The sequence below is a fragment of the Mytilus californianus genome, unplaced genomic scaffold (genome assembly GCF_021869535.1).
Source record: "Mytilus californianus isolate M0D057914Y unplaced genomic scaffold, xbMytCali1.0.p SCAF_10, whole genome shotgun sequence".
Classification (NCBI taxonomy): Eukaryota; Metazoa; Mollusca; class Bivalvia; order Mytilida; family Mytilidae; genus Mytilus; species Mytilus californianus.
This window is the reverse complement of record NW_026262582.1, coordinates 63,702,014-63,714,472: the sequence shown is the minus strand read 5'-3', so window position 1 is coordinate 63,714,472 and position 12,459 is coordinate 63,702,014. Positions and strand designations below refer to the sequence as shown.

Below are 12,459 nucleotides of genomic sequence, written 5' to 3'. Positions count from 1 at the left end.
GTGGTTATCAAGACTGATCCCTTAGTGTAATGTAGTGACAAACAATTATAGGCAACCGTACGACCTTCAACAATGAGAAAAACCCATACCGTATAGTCTAACTAAAGTCTATTTATTACTTATCACAAAAACCAGAAAACCAGTGTAACAAATTTAATGAATTTATCAATTTATCAATTATAAACTGTAAGTGAGTGACTGTCACATAAAAGTTGGTGACCAAATCTGTGTGTATCAACTTCTTCGTCAGAACTTGCTGGTATCATTTCCAAATATATAATTAAAGTCATCTGGAATTTTTAAACTCCGTAGCGAAGCTACATTTGTGAATTCATGTCGGATAAAATGGTCAGCAAATCTTGCAACTTCAGGACCAATATGATATAGAAATTCCATGACTGTCATATCATACATTTTTATCAAGTAACACAGAACAAAGTTGTAAACAAGAAAAGCAAAACAGGTGAGTAAATTGTTTTAGTGAGTTTATTTCATGTTGACATATAATTAGAACTATACACATTTACCGTTACTGTACAGTATCAGGTAAAAGAAATTAAAATGACAGACAAGGAAAATAAGTAAGGAAGAAAATACAAACCAGGAATTCCCACTTATATCGAGTTAAAAGAAAAAGTGATAAGACTTTACAAAACAGGGAGGTTCTCTTATTCACAAATAAGAAGACATTGTGAAATTTCGAACAATACTGTAGAAAAAGTTGTTCAGAAGTACCGAATTGACGGGAATTTACCGCCTGTGAAAATCCGTTCTGGACCTGAGAGAATAAAGAGTTCCAGCGATATAAAACAAGCGGTACAATATTTAATTTTTTTACGACGCCACACAAGGTTTGTTTCAGATTTCACAGAAATAGCTATATGCGATGGTCTAAATACTATAACCTCTTAAAAACACTGTCAATGTTTCGTGGATGTGGCTACATTGCATTTGTAAATTAAAATATTAGTATAATAAGTAAGCTTTTATCATTTTTTTCCGATGCTGTGAAATTTTTGGTGTGTGTAGCTGGATGCGAGACATATGCGTTACTTAAGTATCAATTCATCTGGGAGTCAATTCTTGATTATGAATTCGTCAATTTTCAATTTTCTTTTCTGTCTGAAACTACAAGGCTAAATATTTTTAATCAAGTGAAAATAATGACTGTAAAACTCTGTACAGTTATGCATCATGACTTAACTGAAATGTAGTAGCAACAAGAGAGGTGAGCGAAGGTAAATCGTTAGGCGGGCCTCTTTTTTCAGTCTCTCGTTATCATCACGCTAGGTGTATTGTTTGTCATTTTTCTAAACGGCAATCAGGTGTTGATTGGATAAGTAAACCAAACAAGGTAATCTTGTGGTACATGAAGCGTTACTAAACGAACTTGTAAAGAATAGATTAACTAACAAAAGTAAATTATAGTCAATTATCAGTCCAGTGGTTTTGTTTGTTATCTTTCTATACGACTAGTAGCAAGACTTGTCACACTAACTATAGAACGACTGTAATGCATCCAATAACTTTATTTGTAGATCTACAGGGGTATGTATGTTTCTAATTTTTCTATACAACACAAGTCATGTTAAGCTTTCTGTGCTTGATTTACCAACTATTTGTCAAAAATACACATTGCAAGAAATACTCATAAGTTTCAGACATAGGATTTTCGTTAAGATTATATAAAATTAGATCATATAATAACTTGTATGTAAACCTACATGTATGGAAGATTTGCATATACGTTCACAGTAATGGCTTAATGGCTGCATTCTCCATAGACGGCTGATCTTATAGTTTTTTGCCAAATTGAATTTATCCTGGCCACCCCGAGGTTACACTTTTTTAGACACTCATTTCTTAAATTAATTCACATAAACACAGCCTATGATGCGCGAATATGTTGTACTCGGGAGTTAGAGATTCCTAATAAGCGTTTTCTTTTCAAATATTTTTCAATGGAAATTTAATCAATTTTTAAAAAAATCTTTTACTCTTAAAAAAATCACATTATCACAGCTTCAATATATAAATATGTATTTACTTTGAGCTTCAAAACATAATTTAATTTCAGGAAAATGATAGATTGATAATTGCTTAACGTCCAGTGACAAGTACTACATGCATGTTCAATACGAATTTTTGTAAAAAAATGAAATGGGTGTTGATGGCAGATCTTTGATTGTTTCTGTTTCATTAATTCTCAATTGTTATACAATTTATGGGTTCACCTGTCTACTGTTAAAGACTTGTGTTGGTAATAAAATTTCTTCTAGATATTGTTGTCGTAGGGTTGCTGTCTTATTGATGTACACACAAACAATATATTCTTACATTCATAATTGTCGGGTTGGTTTTGCAGTGACTGTCGGGATAAAAAGCATTATTTTAGATGAAGTTTAATTGCTGAATAAAAAAAATAAATACTTGACATTCGTTCATTTATTTGAACAAAATAACTTCCAAATAAATCCTCAAAATAATAAATTTTCACTTAAAATAACAAATCAAACACAATAAAGGAGAAAATAAACAAAAAGCTTGAAACAAAAGTGTGCAATATTAAATATTTCAGACTGTCTGGTGTATACAGTAAGGATAACTGATATTTGGTTTACGTATACAGACATATTATTTGATAAATATTGGTATACATTATAAATGGCCACTGACAGAATTATTCAATTTATAAATAAGAAGATGTGGTATGATGCCATTGAGACCAATACGTTTGTCCACCGACAAGCAAATAACAAAACTTTAATGCCTACACGTCTTTCAAGAACTTGTAGTATAAACGAGAAAATAAACTATTTCTGAAGAAATGTGTATATCTATTGATTCTTTTATTTATCTTGGGGTCGAGTAAATAAACTTACATGCATGTAATACTTAGGAATAATCATACTAATTTATTTTCAGCGGCGGATCCAGGATTTTTGAAAAGGGGACTGGGGGCTTAATTTCAGAGAACGTATTTGGTATTTGGTTGGACGATGTTATGCTACAACGTATTATAACATAACCTCCATTTTGTATATATTGTACATAATGATATATGTGTATGTGGGTATTTACTTATAATTGGTGTATGCTTGTGTGTATGTTTGTGTGTATGATGTTATTATAAATGAGTTTGTTTTCTTCGCTATATGTATGTATATTTCTGTACCGTTGTAACTTATGGTTTATGAGAATAAAGATTGTATTATATAAATTGTGAGAAACATGAGATTTTATTAGCATCAAAGGCCCTCTACGCCCTCTGGACCCTCAACTGATTTTACTATTAGTGTGTTTTACTATCGTTAAAAGGATTTATATCGGATTCAATCCTATAGCTGGTTGCATGCAAAGTATAATACATATAATACCGGTATACACCGCACAGTAAAAAAAGACCAATTCCGAGCAAAAGTTGACTTATGAGACACTGTATAGACATGTTCTGAACTATTTGAAATGTTATATATATAAATAGAAATATGTGGTATGATTGCCAATGAAGTAACTCTCCACCAGAGACCAAATGACATAGAAGTTTACATATGAATGTGTCACAGCTATATAGATTAGTTCACAAATCGGTTTTACATGAGGGTCTAGTATCTGGATGGGGGTGGGGGGTGTGGATGGGGGTCCTTCATTCAGTCTGTATTCTTTAATCTCTTAAGTCGTTTTTTTTTCTATTCTTAATACTTTTTGCCTATAATTATTCTCTATTCTTTATGACGTATTTGTAATATTAATAATGGGACTGATTTAATGTGTCACATTTAACAGGTTTATATATTGAATGATTATGTATTCGAATAAACATAAAACAAATATAAATTGCAAAGTGAATGAATGAACTTTATTCTCATAAATCTACGTGTTATAGTCACAGAGAACATTGGTATTTACAGTAACAAAATATATTTGACATTTGTGATTTATTCAGCAAAATATATGAAGTCATAAAATTGTAGAACCCGAATTTTACTGAAAGCGGGGATTGTCAGTTTACATGTTTGCATTTTGTCAATAGCCGTTTCCGTCGTTAAAGCTAGGTAACAATTTGTACGCAATTCTGACAACAAATTTCATTTTCATTGTAATTTATAATTATTTAACTTTCAAACATATTTCATTTTGGACAATTGAACAAAGCAGAAGTATTTTTCACGGAAAGAAATCAATATCATTGAGAAATCGATCAATGTACTGAAAATTATAGTACAAGCTCGAATAAAGGGAGACAAGCCATATAAATCTGCACAAACTATTTTATGTCAAAATTGATAGATTTCCCTTGGACTGAACACTACTGAAAATTCACAAACAACTATTTTATCGATGTACTGATTTGTACGAAAACGTTCTTGACGCTACTGAATCAAATGCAAGGCGTTTTCACTTATTTACCTGAACCAGTACTGCACTTTACTGAATCTACTGCGCGGGTCAGCGTACTGAACACGTAGTGAATAACTGAAAGAGATCTTGACATTTTTCCTTGCGGTAAATTCAGGCATTTAAGAGCCAATCCGCCAGAAAACCATGCAATATTCTCAAAATCGTCCGAATCGACAATCACAACTTGACAAATTTTTATACATCATCTTAATCCTTGACATAAAATAAAAGAATTTGACCACTTAATTTTTCCCAGAATCGTATCTATTTTTAGTAACAGCCTCATTTGCATAATTCTTTAAATTAATAATGAAACCAAGGAAAAATCCAACTTTTTTATGCCTTTTAAGAATGACCCAGAAGCATATTAAATGGGGTAGTTGAGTTTTTAGAGTAATGTTAGTTGAAACTCATCCATTTTACTATGTTATGATCAATACAAATGAAAATTTAAACGATTTGGCACATTGCCAGGAGCAGGGACACAAAGGCGGGGTTTTTCATACATGAATTTACGTGGTTTTCGTTCGCTTCTATCTTGCAAGACCCATTCCGGACTTGTTTGCAACTTATATCGGTTTTAACTATGGGGTATGTTTTATATCAAAACAAAATATTAAGCTTGGCAAATGACTATTATATGTTAATTTATGCCTTGGAAGAATGGTGATTTTAGTCCCAAATTGACACATTTTGATTTTGATTTTAATTAAATTCCAAACACAATTGGTACTAAAATGGCTCATAAAATCATTCGAACAAGTAAAATCAATTTGTCTAAAAAATGAAATAAGACGTATTTGTACTGCAAGTCCAAAAATCAATAAATTGTGTGAAACCAGGGAGTCCATCTTTTATGCTCTTCCATTGACTTATCTCCCTTGGGTAAGATCTCAAATATGTCAGCTCCCAGTGATGGTTTGGCAGACAAATGTTTACCGTGAAGTTTGTGACTTTAATAATCTAGGATGAGCATGTGGGCTATCCCAGCCTTATACATCTACATATTACAAACTATTTAAGATATCTGAATGCACTAAAGACCAAAATAGCATTTCCAAAAAAAATAATTACTGCCAAGAAATTTGACAATCATGACAATAATTTAGTGAATAAACATGATAAATATTGATTGGAACAATAAGTCCATGAACAGCAAAAAGTGTTTTTAGATTTCAACGAGCAAAACAAAAGTATTCTAAATCATTCTTCGTAAAAAAAAAAGTGAGCGAGTGGAACCACCTTGCTCGCACCAAAATTGAGATTGAGAGTGTCAAAACTGCTCTGGCGCACCATCAATAAATCAACGACACTCTCTCTACCGTGGTATTGAAACCAGCATTGGTAACTAAACATATTCATACAGATACAGACTACCATTCATCTACATTTAGGAAGTCTGAATAATACTGAAAACTATGGTGTAGAATTTCCAACAGGACTCCTGATTTTATATATGACAAGGAGTGGTTTATTTTCCCATGATTGTTACATCATCTTGTCTTGGAATATGCTCGAAGTACAGGGACTTTTATGGAATTCATTGACATGATAGTCAAGCAAGATGTCAACATCTCGTCCAACCCTCTTCCAGCAAAGCCAAAGCTGACCAAGGATCTTCACCCTTTCAAATCAGGCTGTATACAGGACGAGTTATTCCAGTAGGAACAGGTACAAATCTTACAATCAATTTTCATTTGTTCCATATACATGATATAGTCAATTTGAAATTAGGGGACCAACAATTGATACATTAGCTAGATTAAACTAGAGGCTCTCAAGAGCCTGTGTCGCTCACCTGTATTTACTGATGCTTTGGAAATCATGTAAAATCAGGTTAAAATCATAATTAATAGTATTAGATATTAAATATTATAATGATATCTAAGATAATAACAAAAAACTGCAAAATTTTTGTAAAATTACAAACTCAGGGGCAGCAACCCAACAACGGGTTGTCGAATTCGTCTGAAAATTTCAGGGCAGATAAATCTAAATCTGATGAACATTTTTGCCACCTGTCAGATTTGGTCTAAATGCTTTAGTTTCAGAGATATAAACCAAAAACTGCATTTTACCCCTATGTTCTATTTTTAACCAAGTCGGCCATGATGGTTGGAAGGCGGGGTCATCGGACAAATTTTTAAAACTAGATACCCTAATAATGATTATGGCCAAGTATGGTAAAATTTGTCTCAGTAGTTTCAGAGAAGAAGATTTTTGTAAAAGATTACAAAAATTTACAAAAAATTGTTAAAAATTGACTATAAAGGGCAATAACTCCTAAAGGGGTCGACTGAAAATTTTGGTCTTGACAACTTATTTGTAGATCTTACTTTGCTGAACATTATTGCTGTTTACAGTTTATCTCTATCTATAATAATATTCAAGATAATAACCAAAAACTGCAAAATTTCCTTAAAAATACCAATTCAGGGGCAGCAACCCAACAACCGGTTGTCAGATTTGTCTGAAAATTTCAAGGCAGATAGATCTTGACCTGATAATCAGTTTTACCTGAAGTCAGATTTCCTCTAAATGCTTTGGTTTCAGAGATATAAGCCAAAATCTACATTTTACCCCTATGTTCTATTTTTAGCCATGGCGGTCATCTTGGTTGGTTGGCAGGGTCATCGGACACATTTTTTAAACTAGATACCCTAATGATGATTGTGGCCAAGTTTGGTTAAATTTGGCCTAGTGGTTTCAGAGGAGAAGATTTTTGTAAAAAGCTAACGATGAGGGACGACGACGACGGACGCCAAGTGATGAGAAAAGCTCACTTGGCCCTTCAGGCCAGGTGAGCTAAAAAAGGGGGGGGGGATCGGTGTTGTAGGGGCATGTGAATATTCTTTTACACCTGACCTGTTTCTAAGACATCTTATTTATTTCCTATGGCAAAGTGCAAGCAAATAATATATATATCCTATATACATTGTTCTGTCTTGGGACCATTTGATTAAAAAAGCAAGGGGGAGGTTAGAATGGTCAAAATATTTATGTCCTTGTCAGCTTAGGACAGAATTTTAGTTTTCAAGCTATTAACCAGGGTAAAATATATATTTATTTTCTGCTTTAAAAAATCAATTTATAGACCAGAATCATGATAATAATCAAAATCTATTTCAACATATTCAACGTTTAGAAGGTCAGGTTTTTATTCTCTTCCCCTAAGTTATATTTTCAGTTCTTACTGGAAGTTGTTCAGCTCTTTGTCTACTAAAAAAACTTTTATCTCGTGGAAAAGCCTCCTACAAATACATGTTTTACATACAACAAACTGTACATGTAACACTAGACAACTTTATCCAGAGAATAATATTTTTTTAATGAACTAATAGGCCAAGGAGACTAAAAAAATCAAAAGCATTGCAAACTTTTGTAAAGTTCAATTTTAGGACCCTACATGTACATGTATGTAGATTACTTATAGAGCCCTTTTTAAAAGAAAAAACATACTTTTAAACTACATGCACAGTGATGCTACACTACCCTACATTTCCTGTCTGATATATTTTATTTTATGTAAAACAAAATTGAAGAATTATTTTATAGTTTAACACTTTTTATTTGTAGGGCTATATATATGCAAGCAATGCTCAATTAAGATGATTTTTTGTAAAAGTGCCAATAGCCAGGTCAAACTAAATACATGTATAGAAGAAGATATTGGTAAGTTATTATTAACTTATATATTAATTTAACTGTTTGTATAACATGGTAATCATACAAAGTATATGTAATCACTTATATAATAACATAATTATACAATTACATGTTATACATTTGTACATCAGTTTTATTAAACTGGTCTTTGTTAACTTGGTTTTCCCATTGAAAAATCACTTTGCTAATTTTAATTTGTAGTACTATATTGGGCGGCTCCTATAGTTTCCATTCAATAACTAACAATGACTAATGAACTGTTCATACATTCCATTTCAATTATTTTATTCATTTTAAAATACGTATTACTTTTACTGTTAAGTCTTTTTTTTTGTGATATCCATTTTACGTGACTCTGTATTTATGTATCCCGTCATACTTTGAAAGACAAAATTATTTTATATCTACCTGTGCGAATTTCAAACGCGCGATTTTACGCCAGTACTTAAAACCTTCCATCCTTTATGGGTGTATTTTACATAGATATATAAAATTGTATAATATAAGCAAAATGAGGATGTTAAATTTGATGTATGCCTTTTTGTGCTTCTTCGTTACATTTGTTTGTTTTTATAGTGATTAAGATGATAACACAATGTTGACTGCTGTACCCCTATTTTTGACAATTTTACCTATTGTGTCTGTTTGTTTTGTTCACGCATCGTTGTCAATATAATGGAATTTGATGCGACTGTCATACAAGTGAGAGGTTTATTATCTAGCTATAAAACCAGGTTCAATCCACCATTTTCTACATAAGAAAATGCCTGTACCAAGTCAGGAATATGACAGTTGTTATCCATTCGTTTGATGTGTTTGAACTTTTGATTTTGCCATTTGATTGGGGACTTTCCTTTTTGAATTTTGGAGTTCAGTTTTTTTTGTGATTTTACTTTTTCAAATATAAAAGGGGGGGATTTTTATTGGTACTTTTGAAGATATTTCACCTGTTGGATTAATTGATTGGTTGTTGGTAATGCTAATGTCCAATGGCAAATAGTTCATGCATGTTTAGGACAAGAACAAATTAAAATAAATACATTATTTGGGTTCTTAATATGCTAAATCTAACAATGTATTTGAATAATTTAAGATGTTGCAATTGGGCCCCATTTTAACAGTCAGGGGCGTTACTTAAACAAGTTATTTTTTTAAGTTACTTATATAAGTAATTTTTGTTTTTAAAAATAATAAAATTACTTAATAGAGTTATTTTAAATTTCAATAGAAGCATAGACTAAATGTAGTTTTCATGAATTTTTACATCATTTTATATCATAAAATAAAGAATTTATTAGATTTGAGAGGAGTATAGAGATAAAGGGTTACTTTAAAAATAATGACAAAAATATTACTTGAATAAGTTATTTTATACATTTTTGAAAAAAATAGTAATAACACTTATTGAAGGAACATATGTAATTGATTTTGGTTACAAGTTATAAATAACTTCAAGTCTTAATTAATTCACAAGTATCTATCTATTTATATCAGTCTACCTTCAAGATTTTGGAGGAAAAAGATAATTTAATAGTCCCATGAGACCAATCTTTGACCCAGAAGCGTCAGTATGAAAGATAAGTGCGTCAGAAAGTTAATTAGTGTTTCAGAAGGATTAGATTTTATATTTCATGGGAAAAATAACCAGATGACTGTGAAAATTTGTTAAAGCTTCTAAAATCTGTATAATTGGACACCTATAAAAATAATATTCAGAAAAGTTACTTATATAAGTAATATTTAAAATAGCCTCGTTTTCAACATTACTTGTATAGGTAATTTTAATTGTTACTTATTTAAGTAATGCCCCTGACTGTTTTAAATTGGTTCACATTGATTTCAAAATGGTCCAAAATTTGTTTTCTTATTTCTACACAACTTGAATTCTTGAGGTTCTTTTGATATACAAAATGCAAATGTTTTATATGTAGATTTTTAATTTTGGTCTGGTTTTCAAATTTGTCCACATTTTAAAGTCCAAAGGGTCCAAATTTTAACTTAGTTTAATTTTAACAAAACTTGAACTCTAATTACAATGAATTAGGGTTCTTTGAATGATAAATAGAAATAATCAAATATCCTGAATATAAATATGTACTTAGATTTATGATTTTGGTCCCAGTTTTCAAGTTGGTTCAAATGGGGTCCATAATTTAACTGTGTTTGATTTCAACAATAATTTTAAAGATGCTGATTCAGCCTGAATCTAACCTGTATTTAGTTTTTGGGCCCTATTATGAAATTGGTTTACATTGAGGTCCAAAGGGTCCAAAATTAAACTAAATTTTAAATCTTAATTTGATCTTGGGGTTCTCTGATATGCTGAATCTATTAAACTTTATCTTTATACCATATTTATTCTGTGTTAGAAACCTATTCTTTGTCAAATATTTAATGCCATTACAAATTTAGAGCTGTTATAGCTTGAATGTTCTGTCCAAACTTGCATTTTTTCTTCATCTTCCACAAAATTTTTCCTTTTCTGAGATAACTGGTGTTATCTTTTTAAATGAAACTTTAGTGAAAAGAAAAGCACAATATGTGGATGATTATCTGATGTCAAACATTTTCAAGATGGCCACCAAGGATGGCACAAATTTCAACACTGGTTAATTTAATGAAAATTGTTAATTAGGGATAGTCGTGTTAGTTTGACTTGCTAAACAAAGTAAGGTTGTTTTTTCTTCCAAAATGGCAAACATTTTCAAGATGGCCTTATATGAAAATTGACATTAAGGAATTATAGCACTTTTGACATGCCAACAAAACAATGAAATTTTTTTTTAAAGATGGACACAGCAAATAAAGGGTAAAATTTTCAATTTTGTTGAGTTTGATTTTAAAGAATATTGATACATGTATTTAGCTGTACTTTGACACAGAGAACAGATATAAAGATGGCCACCATTTCAAAGATTGTCACTAAAAGCGGTCAAATTATCACCATTGTCTGTTTTCAATGTAAAATTATATTGAGAGGTAATTTGACATGCCAAACCAAATGGAGGCAATTTTTATTGTTGTAAAGATGTTAAGGGCTATTTGGACATGCTTAAAAGGAGTGGATAATAACTATTCTGCAAAAATGATTTGGTTTTAGTTGGGAGAATTTTGTAACTGCATCCACTTACAGTAAAAGTTGTCAATTTTATTTCCAGTCAGTGGTATATATGAAATTAAAAAAAAATGTGGTATGATTGCCAATGAGAACAAATGACATAGAAGTAAAGCTATAGGTCTTCATACGCCATATGGCCTTCAACAATGAGCAAGACCTATACTGCATATATATTCAGCCATAAAAGGCCCCAAAATAAGAAAATGAAAAAATATGAAAACTAACAGCCTGATTTATGTATGTATGTTTTGTGGTTTTCAGATCTAGACTCGCAGCTAACCTTTCTGTCAGTGTCAACAACAACTGAACTTTTACAGCAGTCAACATCAGATTGGGAGACTGATAATGCTTCTAACAGAAACAATTTCAACCAACCAAACAAGCAACAGAAACTTTCCAACTTTAAAACATCAGTTAAATCTTCCATGGGATGATGTCTCAAAAAATAACAGTTCATCATTTATGGAGATTTTAATGTTATGGTTTTTCTTTTACAAGAAAGTTAATGTACACTTCTTTTATAGTAAAACCTATAGCCGTTCAAGTATAAAAAGACACATTCAACTTTATTGAAATTTGAAGATTCATATGACTTATTTTAATTCTGTTATCTCCGAGGATTTGATGTAGAGCATTATAGGTACAGTAATCTTAACAGCTATCCAATTTCATTCAAAATTCTTTATAAATTTTGCACTGGTATATATAGACTAAGTAATTTGTTTTTCGTCTAGTTATGGGATTTTTTTAGAAGCATTTATGATTTTCATGTTTGTATTGACCACATTGCAGCAACATAGATATAGGTACCTGGCAAATCTTGCCTTGTTAGCATACTAGGCTCAAAGGGTCATAAAAAAATTTCCATCACTAAGTGTCTGTTAAAATCATCTGTTTACAGTTTTCACTTTTAAACCGTCATCTTAATAACTTTAGAAGAAGTGTCATACATATATATATATGTATACAAAATTCAAAAACTTTTCAATATATTATATATATATATATTGATAAAAACTATCAACAAGACAAGATCTAAATACCCAAAATTTTTCTGAAAAATTGGACATAACATCTATGAGCTATTGTCCCTGAAATGTGTAAATTTACAAATTTTCACAGTGTTCTGCTACTATCTGACAACTATATCAATATATTATAAGAATAAATTGCAAAAGTGGTCAGAAGAAACTTTTTTTTTACAGTCTGAACTTATTCTGAATTGTTTAACTTCTAATTTAAATTTATTGCGTTTGAAATATGTGTTTTTTATC

At 31.0% G+C, this 12,459-nt stretch overlaps 1 long non-coding RNA gene across 1 annotated transcript; it reads left to right on the top strand.

Moving 5' to 3' along the window:
- Window positions 1-5,243: 5,243 nt before the first annotated feature.
- On the top strand, window positions 5,244-12,127 carry LOC127718373 (uncharacterized). Its single transcript, XR_007989800.1, has 3 exons — window positions 5,244-6,072; window positions 7,978-8,073; window positions 11,447-12,127. It is a non-coding gene; the product is annotated as an uncharacterized LOC127718373 (long non-coding RNA).
- The last annotated feature ends 332 nt before the right edge of the window (window positions 12,128-12,459 follow it).